This window comes from Macaca fascicularis, chromosome 5 (genome assembly GCF_037993035.2).
Source record: "Macaca fascicularis isolate 582-1 chromosome 5, T2T-MFA8v1.1".
NCBI classification, from domain to species: Eukaryota; Metazoa; Chordata; class Mammalia; order Primates; family Cercopithecidae; genus Macaca; species Macaca fascicularis.
This window is the reverse complement of record NC_088379.1, coordinates 178,541,006-178,559,118: the sequence shown is the minus strand read 5'-3', so window position 1 is coordinate 178,559,118 and position 18,113 is coordinate 178,541,006. Positions and strand designations below refer to the sequence as shown.

The 18,113-nt window shown below is 36.8% G+C and overlaps 1 long non-coding RNA gene across 1 annotated transcript in view; it reads right to left on the bottom strand.

Annotated features, from left to right (window-relative positions):
• Positions 1-18,113, bottom strand: part of LOC102133174 (uncharacterized) — a 189,783-nt gene that overhangs the window by 7,657 nt on the left and 164,013 nt on the right. The window contains exon 4 of the long non-coding RNA XR_012435231.1: positions 2,405-2,493. This is a non-coding gene — a long non-coding RNA (uncharacterized lncRNA). The remainder of the gene's footprint in view (positions 1-2,404; positions 2,494-18,113) is intronic.

Genomic DNA, 18,113 nt, shown 5'->3' with positions numbered 1-18,113 from the left:
CTCCACATTGATGTATTTAAAGCCTCTATGTTAGAACTAACATTCTTCTACCAGTTTCTTTAGCTGATTTTTTTGTTTTTGTTTTGTTTTTCTGATTGAACTATTAGCTCTGCTCTGTGAACAGTAGTACCACTGAAATCCCCCTTCATTCACTTGGAAATGAAGATGAATGCTTGGGAGAATAAGGCTGACTCTGATGGACTTCACAGAAATAATCAGCATGAGGCACGCAACCTGAACATTAGAGGCTGAATGGCTGGTTTGGAAGGAACTGAGAGGACCAGAGTTCCCTGGCTGCCCTGCACTGAGTCATAGCTTTTAAACAAGGCCTCGAGTCAGAGCTATCAGGCTAGGGCTGCCGTTTCCCTGGCTCATGATAAGCCTGTCTCTTTTTATCCAGAGGTTGGGCCTGTGATTTAACATAGAAATGACAGCGATAGTTATCCCCCAAAACATCCTTAACAACTCATTTCTAATACAAATCACTTATTCTTTGCGAAAGATGAGTGAGTCATGCAAACAGCAGACTACCCATTAGTGGCACATTGTTAATTCGCTCTTTAATTAGTTTAGTGGCATATAATTATTTGAGGTCAAATAATAATTAAATTTTTGTACACTCCTTTTTTTTTCCGTGGTAAATTACCACTGGACCACCCTCCATGATAAAGGATCTCTAAATAACACACAGGATGCTTGCTGTGTAACACAAGGAAGTGTGTGATTTTTCTCTACAAAAGTCCCCTTTAAAAAAACTCTTCATGAAAAGAATCATGTTATCGTCCTTGTTTAGAACTCTTAAGAGTAAAAATCATGAAATATAAACATAATAAGCCTTATTCATCTAATTGAGTTGTCTTTTAAAAAAATATAAAATACATCAAGATCATAACTCAGAAATTTATTTTCTCATTTTGAATAAGGAGTTATAAAGAAACTACATCCATCGCAATATTAAATATTTTGAATTATATTAAAAGAAAATGTGATTCTGAAAATGTAATTTAAGAAAAGCAAGATTAATGTCATATCACAAGTATTGAGTGACTGAGAAAGGCATCCTTGGATTGAAAAAAAAGACTTTGTTAAATGTTTTCAGTTTTTCTCCCATAAAATTATATTCTTGAAATTAAAAACAATGTTCCTATCATGTTGCACTCATTTCACATCCCTGAGCTAATTGATTAAATTCTGGTATATTCCAGAATTGACCCAAGAAAGAAAATACCTCACCTAAAAATATATTTTTGTTATATTAATATCTGTAGAAAAATGTCAACAGGCACTTTGGTCAAGTTTATCCTTACTTTAGCAAAGAAAAGGTCTACCAAGGTAAACCTTAGTAGATTTTGTCACTTGATTAGAGAAAAAAAGTCTCAGGAAGAAACCTTACAAAAAAAAAAAAGAATATACCACAGCCATGTGTAGTCATTAAAGTAATTACTACATGTTCCTTTAGTAACAAAGTACTTTGTGATTTTTTTTAAATTAATGTAGACTCCTTTTCACAGAATTGGCATGAATTAATGAGAATTCTCAATAAGTACACACACACACACACTTATATTTCCAGAAATAATTGTCTACATATGGAATTTGCCCATTTACAGATAAGTCTGCCAAATGGAAAATAACCCTGCCGGCCCTACTCGAGTTGATGCCAATCTGAACTATCGTGAATATTACCTTTAACAAAATGAGCTCACCCCTGGGCAAGGAAAAGTTAGGTTTGCTGTTTTTCCTGCTTTCATGTAATCAGAGCAAAATTCTCAAAGCTTAACAGATTTCTTCTTTAGCCTGTTCATCATAAATCAGAAATAACTATAACAACTTTAAAAAAAAACTGGAGTTAACGTTTTGTATAATTTTCATTGACTCTAAATCAATTTTTACTTTAAGGCAAAGCTGTTTTAGAAATTTTCTGGGGAGAAAATTATGATCCTGTATATAGGCCCTAACAAGCAGAAATATCTATTACTCATACATGCACTATTCTTTTTAGCTAAGTGGAGATTGTAAAATTTTGCCAATTCATTCTTGCAATCAACCCACTATTTTGATAATCGTTCAGTATGCCCCCTTCAGGTTATATGTAGTGTTGTCAACTGTTTTCCATCCTATGGCTCACATGGAAAATGACAATATATGTATGACACATTGGGATAAAGACCAGGCTATCTCAGGCTACCAGGAACAAACTGGGGGCTAGCAGAGATCTCTCCCTTTCCCCACCTGTAATCTATTTGTTCATCAGTTATGAAGCCGTGATATTGATCCTCATAAAGTGGCACATGTGCAATGTCTATAGATAGAGATGACAGTTTTTCAGTAACCAAGGAGACCAAGTGCTTCTGGTCTATCTGTAGGTCAAGACTTCGATTCTACTCCCCACGTTGCTACTCACTTTCTGGTCGACTGAACTGTCCACAGTCATCCAACAAACACTTATTATATGCTTTTCATGTACTGGGCATCATGTTATATTCATGAGACCTAAGGAAAGAGCATATATCCTTATCAAGTCAAACTCATGTTATTTAGGGTAGGAGGATCTTATGATCAGTTAAGAAAATGTGAATAGAACCACATTCATAATACAATATCATAACTTCTATGCTAAGTCCATGTATAAAATGTCTTAATTATGTTTAAAAAGACCAGAGAAAGCTTAACCAAAGTGACACCCAGATGAGTTTCCAAGGATCAAAAGGAATTCACTTAATAGATAAGGAGGTGCCTGGGGAGTAAAAACAAGAATAGTTCAAAGGGTGATGATGAGAGAGAGTTGTCATTAAAGTAGATAGTGGCTATATTGTAAGTATTTTGACTTTATTTCTATAAGACTTCTATATTATTAACATACAAAGAAAAAGTTAGAGGAAAGAAAATGAGAAGGGAAGAGGGAGAAAAAAAAAACTTCTTATACCAAGGTATAAGGTACTTCTGCCAAAACTGCATCTCCTAAATTCTTAAACTTTTTGATAGCTTTCCCATTGTCTTTAAAAAAATAAATGCAGATGATTTACCCAGCACCCCACGATCTGGCTCCTGCCTACACCACTAACTTTATCTCATGCCTCATTCCCCTGTTGGCTTGACTCCAATTGCACTGACCTTCTGCTGTCCCCAAACTGGAGACAAGTTTGTTCCTCCTGTAGGATATTTGCATTCATAGACCCCTCTGTCTGAAACTTCTTTCTCTAAACCTCAGCTGACTGTCTCTTCCTTTTCCTTTTGGTTCAGCTTAAAAGTAACCTCCTTAAAGCGTATTAATTGGCCATCCCAATCTAATGGAACCCCTGTTTCCAGACCACCTTGCAATTCCTGCAAAACACCTGCTAGCTGACGTTTTCATATTCATGTATTTGTTTGTTGGAAATCTTCCTCTCTTAAATTAGCAAAACATGTTTATAAGTCTTCTTAAAAACTAAAACACATCGCTTTGCTTTGGAACAGTGTTAAATTAACTCAATTTAATGATTGTGATAGCTCATATTAACAGTAAGTCCTATTCCATTCGTAGCCTTTGAAGAGTTTCACAAATAAAAAGGCAAAATAAGGTATTAATAAAAACTACAAAACAGTTCAATATCTAGTGTCCAAAGAAAGTAGAGGTATAATATATTGTTCTTAGCCATGAAAAGTTTAAACGAAAATGTTTTAACACTGTTTTCAAAAGCTGATTTGAAAGAAACTGACATCCGTAAAAACTGGTGCCTTTTGCTAGATTTTCAGGTGAACAGAGTAACTGGTTAGAAAGAGAAGTGCAGTATCCTTGATCTAAACTTGCTCATCAGTAGGAAGAGTGAGAGAAGGGACTTTGTTGAAGAAGGAGTTCTATGTAACATGTGTAGAATTTTTATTTTTATTCAAGTTGTACAATTTATAGTACAGAAAGTCAAGTTTCCTTAAGTCTATATGAAAAATAGCCGTGCCCTACCACTTGCCTACCACACTCTAATTTCTGCTCCCCAGAAACAACAAACTTCAACCTGTCCATCCTTTTATTTTGATCTTCATTTCATATTCCTAACCAGCATGCTTATAATTCATTTCTTGATTTTTGAATCTTAGATACCTACTGACTTCCTATTGTGGAAATAAAGTTTCATCTGATTGATAGCCCTCCCAGCTTCCCCACTCATATGTGCACATCTGCCTTCAGTGTCTCATCTTTCTGCCTTAGCTGTGTCTTCATTCTCAGTTACATCAGTATCCACTCTTCATGTTATTTTTTATGTATGAAGGTTATTCATGAGCTAAGCCATGTAGTTTAACATGACTGTTTTTCTTGTACAATTTTTATTTCCTTCAGTTAATAATCATCTTAATTTGCTCCTCTTAGTTTTCCACAATCATAAATGATATAGTTTGGGTGTCCCCTCCAAATCTCATGTTGAGATGTAATTCCCAGTGTTGAAGGTGGGGCCTGGAGGAAGGTAACTGAATCATGGGGGCAGATTTCTCATAAGTGAGTTCTCAGGAAATCTGGCTGTTTAAACACGTGTGGCATCTTCCCCCTTGCTCTTTCTTGTCCCTGCTCTTGCTCTGTGACCTGTGTGCTCCTGCTTCACCTTCTGCCACGAGTAAAAGCTCCTTGAGGCCTCCCCAGGAGCTGAGCAGATGCAGGCACTTTGCTTGTCCAACTTGCAGAACCATGAACCAATTAAACCTCTCTTTATAAATTACTCAGCCTTCGGTCCTTCTTTATAGCAACAAAGAACAGCCTAAAACACTACCAATTGCTTCAAGAGGTTAAAACACGTTGGGTATTCATGTATTTTGTCCTCTTGAAGACAGCCTACCTGAAGCCATCTAGCCTGCTTGAATCTAGACTGCTTGCTTTCTAGATCATCTGCACAGCTATCGTTGTAGAGCCACACTTCCTCATTCATTCTGTGGTTTTTCTTCTATATTTCTATGTTGAATTCCCTATTTTCTGTAAGAAAGCAACTGGATTAATAAACAGTCTGAGCCTGGAATCAAACTCCAGTCCCTGAGGAAAGAGGAGCACAAGAGAGTTCATGTAAAGATTATAAGAGACAAAAATAGATCTGCAAACACATGGAATGCCTAAGTGCAATCATGAGGAGTTTCAATGGAGATTACAAAAAACAGGGCATTCCCTCAGGCTAAAATTACTAAACTCCATATTCAGCCACTTTGCAACCTGTCAGCAGTGTAGAGCATCTCTGGACTAAGTTATACCCAGGTGTATTAGTCTGTTCTCGCACTACTAATAAAGACATACCTGAGACTGAGCAATTTATAAAGGAGAGAGCTTTAATTGACTCATAGTTCCACATGACTGGGGAGGTCTCACCATCTTGGCAGAAGACGAAGGAAATGCAAAGGGACATCTTACATGGCTGCCGGCAAAGACAGAGCTTGTGCAAGGGAACTCCTGTTTATAATACCATCAGATCTCTTGACACTTATTCACTACAACATGAACAGTATGGGGGAACCACCCTCATGACTCGATTATCTCCTACTGGGTCCCTCCCACAACACGTGAGAATTATGGGTATTACAATTCAAGATGATATTTGGGTGGAGACACAGCCAAACCATATCACCAGGCATCCAGTTACATTTCTGTTTGGACACATTTTACACTGGATTGGCATAGTCAAATAATTAGTACACTAGGAAACATGTAACCACCACCATCTATCTAAGAAGTTTATGATATTTCAGGTATACTTCTGGGTGTGCAATTTGCCACCAAATCTGCTCTTGGTGACCATTGTGGAGTATCAGAGTTGAGAATGCCATTTCGAATGACCTCAATTATGTTACGCTACAAGCAATCCTCGAGATCTATAATTAACTGAATTTTGGGGGGATAAAAGGAGTAATTATATAATTCTTTTTTCTTAGGACTTAATTTCACCATGGGCATGCTAAGCATTTCATTGGAAGGGATGGGTCCACCAAGGTTTACTTTCACTAATATCTCCTTTGTTCAAAAATAAAAATTCTAGTTTTTCATTTAGTACATATGAATAAGAAAGTAAATTTTATAAATCCTTCAGGAATTAAAAACTATGCACTCAGAAGGCACTGATTATCGGACTTTAGTGTATATAACAAGTAGCTGGAGAAACAGTGTTAAATGCAGAATTCCAAGACCCATCTCTAGAGATTCTGGTATAGTAGATCTGGGGTAGGGTCCGGGAATGTCCATTTTTAATAATTATCCCAGGTGATCCTGATACAGATGATCTGAGAGTGTTCCATGAGAAACACTACCGACTAATGAAAAGATAGCTATGTCTTGGACACGTTACAGCCTAATGACTATAGTCTACTATTCCTCTATAGGGTCCTTCCATGATCATTGGAAAACTGAACAAGGCAGCTCTGTGGAAATTGTTGTATACCCTGTTCTAGGAAAACTGAATGATCCCTTTTCCCTCTGCCCTACAGAGATCTATCTTCTCAAGATGGACTAAGATCTCTTCTTTGAAAATAAAATTGGTGACTTTTATTCAATATTCATATTGTATCATAATTCCATAACTAATGAAAATGACCTGAGAACTTTATGAAGCATGATGGTGAAAAAGGAAATTAGATCCATTGATGTTTTCAACAGATTCCACTTTGTACTTCTCATCCTGTCTTAAAGTTGAACTTTGGTGACTAGATGCCCTGAACTTCAAAGAAAATCCTAGCTCTTAAAGGCTCAAGTTTTCAGGGTCATCACTAATGGCTACTGTTATCATTGCTGATGTGAACTTATGAACTACTAAATAAGCTTCACATAATTCATACTAATCAAGATGTCAGATAGGAGCACTTATCCCATCTCCCATTTGACTTATACTTTCTTCCCTTATGAATGGTGCCATCATATCAGTTGAACATTGAACTGCAGCTTAAAGCCAAGTAGTTAAATCAATTAAAGCTATCCTTCGATGTTTAAGAATACAGTGGTCAAATTATCACCTAGAAACTAGTGTATCATAGTAGAAAAACTGACACTACCACAAGTCCACAGAGGACCATATTAAAGACAAACAGAAGAGGGCAGGAAAGAGAATGAAAGCTGTGAAAGATAATATAAGGTACTGTGAGGGCAGAACAGAAGGGAGTGTAGGTAAATTACTAACTTGGGACGACATGGTGCATGGCATTTAGTAGTTGTTCAACGTATTTTTGTGGAATTTAAAAAATCATGAAATTTTCTTAAGGCTTTCTTAAGAGGCAGCTAAGAAAATAGGCACATGACTCTACCAACAGAATTTTTTAAAAGAGAGTAAGCTGAAAGGAAATCTAGTAGACCTAAATGTAGACCCACAGAAATTACAACTATCCCCAAAGAAATTTAATATATGTTCTTTTCTATTTCTTTCATTGTACTTTTGTTCCCAAAGGACTTAACATATTTATAACCAATAGAAGCTGTATTTCTGATGCCTAATAAGATGAAGTGATTAAAGAGAAAGCAAGAAAGTGGCACGGAAAAGAGAGTACATTCTTGTAGAGCAAAACAAATTTAGATTGATCTGACCTTAGAGAATAGTTTTAAATACCAACAGCAGAATACAATTTATCATGAATCTAATGAAGGTTAAGCTTCAGAGCCCCTCACTAGAAACGGTTCTTTCCAAACCCTTTTTCTTAAGGAGACATCTCAAAATTATGTAAGCTCTAGTACCCAGACATGTATATCTGCATTACATGTATAACTGATGATGGAAATGGCAAAGCTGACCAAACTAGATTTGAACACTCTAAGTACAAATACGCAAAGCAAGTTCTAACTCTTTTGAAATACAGTGAAAACTAATTTGTGGCTACCAAAAGAAAATTTCCCGCTGTGAAGCTATCGCTTAACTTATCCATATTAGTTGTTACAGGCTTTGCAAGCTAATTTTGAAAAAACCATTCCAATTACTTCAAATGTTTCCCCTATACTTTTCAAATGTAACATTTTAGAGAATGAAGCAAATGGTAGCGTACTATACATACAAGAGGAAAAGCTTCAGATCATCTCTATACTTTGTTTTTATAATAATGATATTAATAAAAATAAGATAACAATTATTGTGGGATTACTACATGCCAATCACTATGCCAAACTACTTCACAAGTATTACTTTACTCAATCTAATTTTTAAAGTTATACTTTACCTTACTTTGTTTCTATAATAATGATATTAATAAAAATAATAAGATAACTAACAATTATTGCAGACTTACTACGTGCCAATCACTATTATAAACTACTTCACATGTATTACTTTATTCAATCTAATTTTTTTCTTTTTTTATTATACTTTATGTTCTAGGGTACACATGCACAACGTGCAGGTTTGTTACAAATGTATACATGTGCTGTGTTGGTGTGCTGCACCCATTAACTCATCATTTACATTAGGTATATCTCCTAATGCTATCCCTCCCCACTACCACCTCCCCACAACAGGCCCCAGTGTGTGGTGTTCCCCTTCCTGTGTCCAAGTGGTCTCATTGTTCAATTCCCACCTATGAGTGAGAACATGTGGTGTTTGGTTTTCTGTTCTTGTGATAGTTTGCTGAGAATGGTGGTTTCCAGCTGCATCCATGTCCCTACAAAGGACACGAACTCATCCTCTTTTATGGCTGCATAGTATTCCATGGTGTATATGTGCCACATTTTCTTAATCCAGTCTGTCACTGATGGACATTTGGGTTGGTTCCAAGTCTTTGCTATTGTGAATAGTGCTGCAATAAACATACATGCGTATGTGTCTTTATAGCAGCGTGATTTATAATTCTTTGGGTATATATCCAGTAATGGGATGGCTGGGTCAAATAGTATTTCTAGTTCTAGATCCTTGAGGAATCACCATACTGTTTTCCACAATGGTTGAACTAGTTTACAGTCCCACCAACAATGTAAAGGTGTTCCTATTTCTCCACATCCTCTCCAGCACCTGTTGTTTCCTGACTTTTTAATGATCGCCATTCTAACTGGTGTGAGATGGCATCTCATTGTGGTTTTGATTTGCATTTCTTAGATGGCCAGTGATGATGAGCATTTTTTCATGTGTCTGTTGGCTGCATAAATGTCTTCTTTTGAGAAGTGTCTGTTCATATCCTTTGCCCACTTTTTGATGGGGTTGTTTGTTTTATTCATGTAAATGTGTTTGAGTTCTTTGTAGGTTCTGGATAATAGCCCTTTGTCAGATGAGTAGATTGCAAAAATTTTCTCCCATTCTGTAGGTTGCCTGTTCACTCTGATGGTAGTTTCTTTTGCTATGCAGAAGCTCTTTAGTTTAATTAGATCCCATTTGTCAATTTTGGCTTTTGTTGCCATTGCTTTTGGTGTTTTAGTCATGAAGTCCTTGTCCATGCCTATGTCCTGAATGGTATTGCCTAGGTTTTCTTCTAGGGTTTTTATGATTTTAGGTCTACCATTTAAGTCTCTAATCCATCTTGAATTAATTTTTGTATAAGGAGTAAGGGATCCAGTTTCAGCTTTCTACTTATGGCTAGCCAGTTTTCCCAGCACCATTAATGAAATAGGGAATCCTTTCCCCATTTCTTGTTTTTGTCAGGTTTGTCAAAGATCGGATGGTTGTAGGTGTGTGGTATTGTTTATGAGGGCTCTGTTACAATCTATTTTTTTAAGTTATACTTTAAGAAGACAAATGCCACACCACTATCAAAAATGGTTGTTTTTATTTTCTACCTGTCACTAATGTCAATCAATTAGTAGACCACGAGCAACTTAAGGGCAGTGTGGTGTCTTATTCATATTTGTAATTTTCAGTAGCAGCAATAAACAAGAATGTGAAAAACTGAATTGTTAAATTAATTAATGTAATTGTACTGCTTATCCTCTACCCAGTTAATGCTGGATACTGTGGAATACATAGAATTATAAAATATTCGTTTTTTAGTGTATGATTGCATGTAAATTTATCTGGAATAAATAAAACTTATCACACTGTAGCAAGTAAAAAACAGTGTGGTACAAACCCTCTTTATTCAGTGGTCATTTTTTATTTTTAAAAATGTAATTTTTAGGTCTGATAAAATACAACTTTTAACACTATATCAGTAAGCAAAAAGAGAACCAAATAATTACTGAATAGAAATTTTTGTTGAAAACAACATGAATCATAGATGAATTTGAAAGTATTATATCAAGTCAAATAATTAAAATTATGTATAAAATTATGATTAATAGATACAGATGATATTGCTAATCTCAGATCACAAGATTGCATGTGGGGACAAAACTTGTGAGTGGCGTGTACTTCACTTTGTAAGCCTAATTTGGATTTCTTCTTAATATTGCTTGACTTTAAAATAATAATAATAAAACACATAAAGAAGGGGAATATGATAGAATGAATATTTTCAAAGTAGTTAAAAATATGGCAAAGTCAAACATTATAATCAAACAGTCCCAGCATCTTGTCTCAACCTTAGTAGCCATATGCAAGTTTATTTCAAATTCTCTAAGTCTCCTTTTTTTCACCAAAGTAATTTTAATTATTTCTAACTTCCTAGCAAATAAATCATAAGTTCAAAGCAGATCAGTGGAGAGAGATAGATGGGCCTTTTCTGCTTCTCTTGTTACTAATTGTAGATCATTCTGTTGTGTCATATTGTATACCTTCTTCATCAGATTGTTTTATATACTTATTACAGCTGTTTTAAAGTCCTTGTCTGCTGATACCAACATCTCAGCTATCTATGGATTAGTTTTGTTGGCTACTTTTTCTTTTGATTACGAGTCGTATTTTCCTGACTCTTCAGGTGTCTTGTAATATTTTATTGTTTGCTGGACATTATACATAAAATAAAAAAAAGAGACAAGTAAATAAATGATCTTTACCTCCAGGAAAGGGCACATTCCTTTCTCTGTCAGGCCTCTACTGTGAGATGGTGCAGGGTGGAGAGTGTGAAGTGACAGTCAATCCAATCCATAGTTGAGATGGTTCTGGGCTTTGTTGCAGCTTTAGTTAGATCCAGTTTACTACTGGTTTCATCTTTTCCATAGGACTTGAGATCTAAGCACCAGTGACACATTAAGACCTCTCTGTGTTTTACACCCCAATCCTTAGCTTTCCAAATGGCATGAGGTTGCATCCTGCTGCCCTGTGCTCTTTCAAGGGTGCTATTATGTACTCAGGTAAAGTATGGTGCACCAGGTATGGTCTGGGGCACCTGTTTGAGCCTTTTGCCCTGTGTCAGTCTTTGACTCTTTAGCTGTGTGCTCTCAGTAAAAGGCATGTGAGAAAGAGATGGCAAGCGGGTGTAGACTCACGGTAGGAGGATGGTCCTTGGCGATCTAATCCACCACACCAGTCCATGGGTGGCTATTAAGAGTTCATTAAAAGTAGAACTGCTTTCCACTTACCCCAGTCTATGGCATACCTGCTCTGTATTCATAATTCCCCCAGGGATTAAAAACAACCTGGGTAGCATCTCTCTTGGAAAGGTCTATGACTCTAGAATTTAGTTTATTTCTGTTTCGTTTTATCTTCAGCACTCTGGCAAGTTTTGAAAAACTATGGTTTTGTAGCACATCTGGATTGTTCTTATTGTTCGTCAGTGGCCATTTATTAAGACGCTGGAATGTTACAAGTAAAATCAGACTTCCACTGACTTCTCCAAGTCTTCCATTCACTGTTCCTTCTCTGGAACTTCCTAGCCCTTGTCATCCTTATCCACTATTCAGTCTTAAAATATTTCCCATCCATTCCCCCTCACTGTGCCATCTCTTCAACAGAACTTGACATCTAAGTACCAGTGAGACACTGAGACCTCTCTGTGCCTTATAGCCCAGTCCTTAGCTTTCCAAACTGTGTGAGGTTGATCTCCATCCTGCTGCCCTGTCCTCTTTCAGTGGGATGCTATTATGTACGTGGGGAAAGTGTGGTACACCAGGTGCAGGATGGGGGCACCTGTTTGAGCCTCTTGCCCTGTCCCAGTCTTTAGCTCAGTCTTACACAAAGCCAATCTGCCCAGCAAGGTGTGCTGAGAACCACCACTGTCCACAGGCACTTTCCCTGATCTCACACACTGACACCAGTGCCATGGGCCGGGAGAACACCACTCTGCATAGAGCAGCACTGCCTTACTATTAACATAAAAATGCGTACATCTGATCTTTCCAACAGGACTTAAGCCATGTGAAGTCAGGGACCATCTTATAGCAGTTCTCTCTCTCAAAACATTTAGCAAAATGCCTTGCACAAACACATGCTGATTGAGTCCTCAGAGAATCAGTGTCCCCAAATGTTCCTTCCCACTTGACCAAATCCTAGGTTCCCAATTCTTGGACTTACTTATTTTCGTGGAAGATGGCCAGTCCTATTCCCTATGCATCGAAGTTTCTATTGTGACCTGTTGATTAGGGAAAACAAAATGTTTTTTTTTAATCATTCTACTCTCACACAACACTTCAGATCTCTAGATGTGTGAGGAGGTTTTCCACCATAATTCAACTCAGTTCTCTGGCAGACACCATCTGGCTATCCCATAGTTCAATTCAATTCTGACCCTATCTACTTAAGGTTAGCATCTGATCCCACAGGTTACAGGCTAACCCCACAACACTGCCCTACTTCAGATGCCAATCGCAAGTGCAGGTTAACACCTGTGCTTCTGACTGAGTGGCGATACATCAGAGGCTCCCACAGCCTCCTCCTAGGGTTTGACCATTTGCTTGAATGGCCCACAGAACCAGGAAAAGAGTTTGTTTACTAAATTACTAGTTTGTTAAACAAACAAACAAACAAAAAAGGATACGACTTGGAAACAGCCAGATGGGAAGATGTGTAGGGTAAGGTATGTGGGAGAGGGTGTGGAGCTTCCATGATCTCTCCAGATGCGCCGTCCTCCCAGAGCCTCCACATGTTTAGCAACCTAGAATCTCTCCAAACTCCGTTCCTGGGGGGTTTAACATAGGCTTCATTATCTAGGCATGGCTGGTGAAATTACTGGACAGTAGTAACTAGCTCGGTCTGCAGCCCTTCTCTTTTCCCCAAGTTCTAACCACAGGGTTGGTTCTCTTGTCAACCATCCCCCGATCAAGTGATTATCTAGGGGTTTCTGAAATCACCTTATTCACATAACCTCAGTTGTGGTTGAAATGGACTTGTTATAATAATAAAACACACTCCTTTCACTTTTATTGCTCTAGAGCTTTGCAGGAGTTGAAGGCAAAAGACCAAATTTTTTAACAACAACCACAAAAAATGCTTCCACCACTCTTACTACTCATGAAATTATAAGAGTTCTAGGAACTCTGTGCTAAGAATGGGGATAAAGACCAAATGCATATTTCCTATGACAAATCACAATATCACACTGCTTTTCAGGTTAACATGGCAGAGTTATGATGTTCAGCAGGTTGAATCTGGCCTGTCTCTGGTGTGTGGGTCTCAGCACTCACAGGAGTCCTCTGGATACAATACCTCCAGTCTAGCTGAATACATCTGAGTAGCACATAGATTGATGCACATATCAGAAAAACACAAGAAAATTCACAAGACATTTCTAAGGAACATATTTACAGCTCTTGTAGCTGTACAATTAGAAGTCTGCTGGAAATCATATATCCAGCTCTTTGCAGGTAGAATACAGACTACATTAATAAGCTAACACTTCTGCTGTCTTAGAAATAATTTGAAGGGCACAAAGATAGACCTTCTAAAACTCAAAATAACAAGTAAAGCAGGTGAATGCATAAAAAGCATCATATGGCTACCACCTTTAGAGGAAGAAAAGCAATGAGAATTGGAGGTGTAATCCTTCACATATCCTTAGGAAGAGACACAGTCTTTTTTTTTTAAATCACGCAATCTATAAAAACTAACTTCAAAAATATACAGTTAATAATTGAGGCTCAGATCTATGAAAAAGCTGGGAAAGCAAGTGGCTTTCATTATTTCCAGCAGACTCTATGTGCTTGAGGATTAAAGAAATTGATTCCAATTCAGTAAGGTGCCCCCACAAGCATAAATGGTAAGGCATCCTGTATGTGTTGCTAAATTTTCTAATTCTGCATTTAATAGTGGGAACTTGCATGGTGTGTCTTATAGATTTGTACCAATTTCTTTCTAAAAGAATTTTAGGTATGTTGAAGAATTCTTGCTATTTCACCAAAAAAGCCAGGCACATGGTCATTAAAATTTTCTGTGGCATTTAAACTTAATATGACTAAGACTTGGTTATAAAATAAAATAACACTCCATATTGGGAAACCTTTTAAAAAGCTGAATGAACCTTTTTATTCTACATACATCAGACCCTTAATGGCTTTTCAACAGTTTAGGCCATTTTGTGAAATTGCCACAGCTGCTTCACATTAGCAGAGAGGTTTTGTTATAAAGGATCTAGTACAAGTTGCTAAGTCAAACTCCATAGCCCCAAAGTCGATTTTGTTATTTATTCCTTGTGGGTCTTATGGTTTGTTTTGTTTTATACTTAATGAAGACTTCCCAGGAATTTTCTAAAGTAAAAACAAAAAGAAATCTACATTATGTTCTCTTCAATGAAAGTACCCGAACAATTCAATTCAATTATTTATTGAGTGTCTAATCATAGCTGGCAATAGGCCTATTAAAATATCAAAATATATCCTCAGAACTTCTGAAATCCCAGCTTGCCATTTCCCTGAAGTTGCAGAAACAAGAAAAATACTCCAGCATAAATACATTGTTTTGTAAACGAGAAAATTTAATATTGAATATAGTTCTTGTTTTCCCTTTTAACCTCAGAATTAGAAAAAATACTTGAGCAAAACTAGTTTTATTATGTAGTATTCAGAATACTGCTTTGAACTGGATCCATAGTAACTATGAACTGGACCACTTAACAAGTAGAAAACTTAAGGAATCCCTTGCTACTTTTTTTGTAGACCACATAGCATTTTACATGCAAAGCCAAGGAAAACCCTTACAATGGCTTAATATGGGCTTAATAAGACCTACGAGATCTTGTTATTTCTTCATGCAGAAAAAGCTCCCTACTTTTAACACAGATCACTTTGATTTAAAATTATTTCAATCATTGGGGAAAAAAAGTTAATAAATCAGTTTTAGTAATGTGACTAAGTTCTGACTCAGATATGTCCTTAAATAGGTAAATAAACTTATGGTTTTAAAATGTTGTAATTCCTGAGAAATTAGAAATGTGTTTAAATCTATGTGCCCTCAGTTTGGGAGCAGGATGGGAAATGGCTCCTGGTAACTATAAAGTAGCCAAATGAGTTCTTTTTTTTTTTTTTTTCTGTAGAATTTAATTGATTGGTCTACATTGATGATACTACCTAAACCTAACTACCTAATCTCGTTTTAATTTTGTATTTTCACTCAGAAAAAAAAAGACTACAGTTTGGAATATTTTCATAATTGCCAGAGGGCCAACACTTTAAGATTACATATTTCACACATGAATCTCAAATACTTTCACTAGCAGTAACTGATCTTTCTACCGGCCACTGGAATAAGAAAATAGAGTGAGTACTCAAGAAATATTTGCAGAATTTGTTTGTTTGTTTGTTTGTTTGTTTGTTTGGAGACGAAGTCTTGCTCTGTCGCCCAGGCTGGAGTGCAGTGGTGCAGTCTAGACTCTCTGTAACCTCCACCTCCCATATTCAAGAAACTCTCCTGGCTCAGTCTCCCGAGTAGCTGGGATTACAGGTGCACACCACCACACCCGGCTAATTTTTGTATTTTTAGTAGAGATATGATTTCACCACATTGGCCAGGCTGGTCTCAAACCCCTGACCTCCTGATTCACCCACCTTGGCCTCCCAAAGTGCTGGAATTACAGCCGTGAGCCACCACACCAGGCTGTATTTGCAGGTTTAATGTCTGTTTTATGCACAGGAAAATGACTTTGTTTTCATCTCTTTAAAAAAATCAAGTTGGGAATAATTTAATGAGTGTTTGGGATTATCTAAACCTATAACTTAGATCCAGCACATGACCAAACATATCAACAATTACAAGATGTAATGGAGGAGGTGAAGGTGATGAGAGAAAGAAAATAAATGAAGAAAAAAGGAAAGAATGGACAAAAGGCAGGATGGAAGGAAGGGCAGGAAGGAGAGAGAGAGGGAGGGAGGGAGTGAGGGATGGGACGGAGGGATGGAGGGAGGGAGGGAGAGAAGGAGGAAACTGATTCTGAAATTATGGGCTCCCGGTAGACATTGTCTCAGAAAGGCAAGAAGCTTATAGTTTCCGACATTTACCTACGACTAGTTACAATTTCCCACATTTGCCTATTATTTAATTATACATTAAAAATATACTCTATACAGTCTATAATGATATCATTACATTAATAAACACACATACATTCAGCATCCTTTCTTTCCCCTAACATTTCTACAAGTGGGCAAGGAAAAGGTAATATGTATATAAAACCCAAAATTCCTCAAAGTGAAATTTGAAAAGTTTTTTTTTTTTATTTTGGTTATCTGCTATTTTAAACCATAATATTATAATTCTATTTTTTTAATTGCTATAAATCAATTCTAAGTTTGGCTATTCAATTTTATAAACATAAGTGCTTTCTGAAGTCTTGTTAAAAATTTGACTAGAAAACAGTTTTTCCTGAGGATGAAGCTGGAAGCCATCATCCTCAGCAAACTAACACAGGAACAGAAAACCAAACACCGCATGTTCTCACTTATAAGTGGGAGTTGAACATTGAGAACACATGGACACAGAGAGGGGAACATCACATACTAGGGCATGTTGTAGGGGGGCGATGAGGGGCAGGAACTCAGAGGACACGTCAATAGGTGCAGCAAACCACCATGGCACACGTGTACCTATGTAACAAACCTTCACACTCTGCACATGGATCCTGTTTTTTAGTTTTTTTAGAAGAAATAAAGAAAAAAAAGGGGGTGGGAATGCATTTTGCTACTACAAATCCTAATGTTTGATACATTTAAGCAAAAAAGTGTGTAGGATTCTCCAGGGAAATGGAACCAGTAGGATATATAGTTGTTTCTTGGTATTTCAAGGGATTGGTTTCAGGACTCCCCTGTGGGTCCCCAAATCCTGGGATGCTTAAGTCCTTTATATAAAATGATGTGGTATTTGCATATAACCTGCACATATCCTCCTAGATTCTTTAAATCATCTCTAGATTACTTATAATACCTAATACAATGTACATGCTGTGTAAAAATGTTGTTATACTTTATTGTTTTGTGTTATTTTGTATTAATATATTGTGGGGGTTTTTTTGTTTTTTGTTTTTTTTGAAAATTTTTTATCCTCTGTTGGTTGAATCTGCAGATACAGAACCCATGGATAGGAGGGCGGGCTGTGTACAGATATGTAGAAAGAGATTTATGATGACGACTCGACTCATGAAATTATATAGGCTGAGAAGTCCCATAATCTGTCATCTGCAAACTGGAGGCCCAGTTCCATTCTCAGCCCAAAAGTCCATGGACCAAGAGCACCTGGGTTTGAGGTAAGGAGAAGGTGGATAGTCCAGCTAAAACAAGATAACTGGCCCTTCCTCAGCCTTTTTGTTCTGCTTGGGTCCTCCATGGATTAGGTGATGCCCAGTCACATTGAGGAGAGCCATCTGCTTTACTCAGTTCACCAATTCAAAAGCTAATCTCTCTGGAAACACCTTCACAGACATGCCCAGAAATCATGAATTGGCAGCTATCTGAGTATTGTCCAGCCCAGTCAAGTGGACACATTAAAACTACCACTGATTGTGAATTAAATTAGTACATATGTGTATCTGCAATATCATAGTATGACAATTTTTGGTCAGTAGAATAATTATGTTTGTTGTCTACAAATAAATTATCATAGAACACAATTTCTAGAATCATATTACAAAGACTATACAGACTATATTTAGTTACAAAATTACAAAGACTATATAGAAATTGTATATATTTTGGGGGACTGATTTTTATTTTTCTTTGTGATATGTGTTGAAGTTATCCTTAAGCAAAATACAGACATATAATCATATTTTGAGTCAAGCCAAAAACTAAAAAGTAGAAAAAACAAGAACTCCTCTCTATGATCATGGCTATTAAGAAGAGGTTTCTTGGCATATTTCAATCAAAATTAACCAATATTAATAGCCTCAGAGCTGAGTCATTGAGAAAC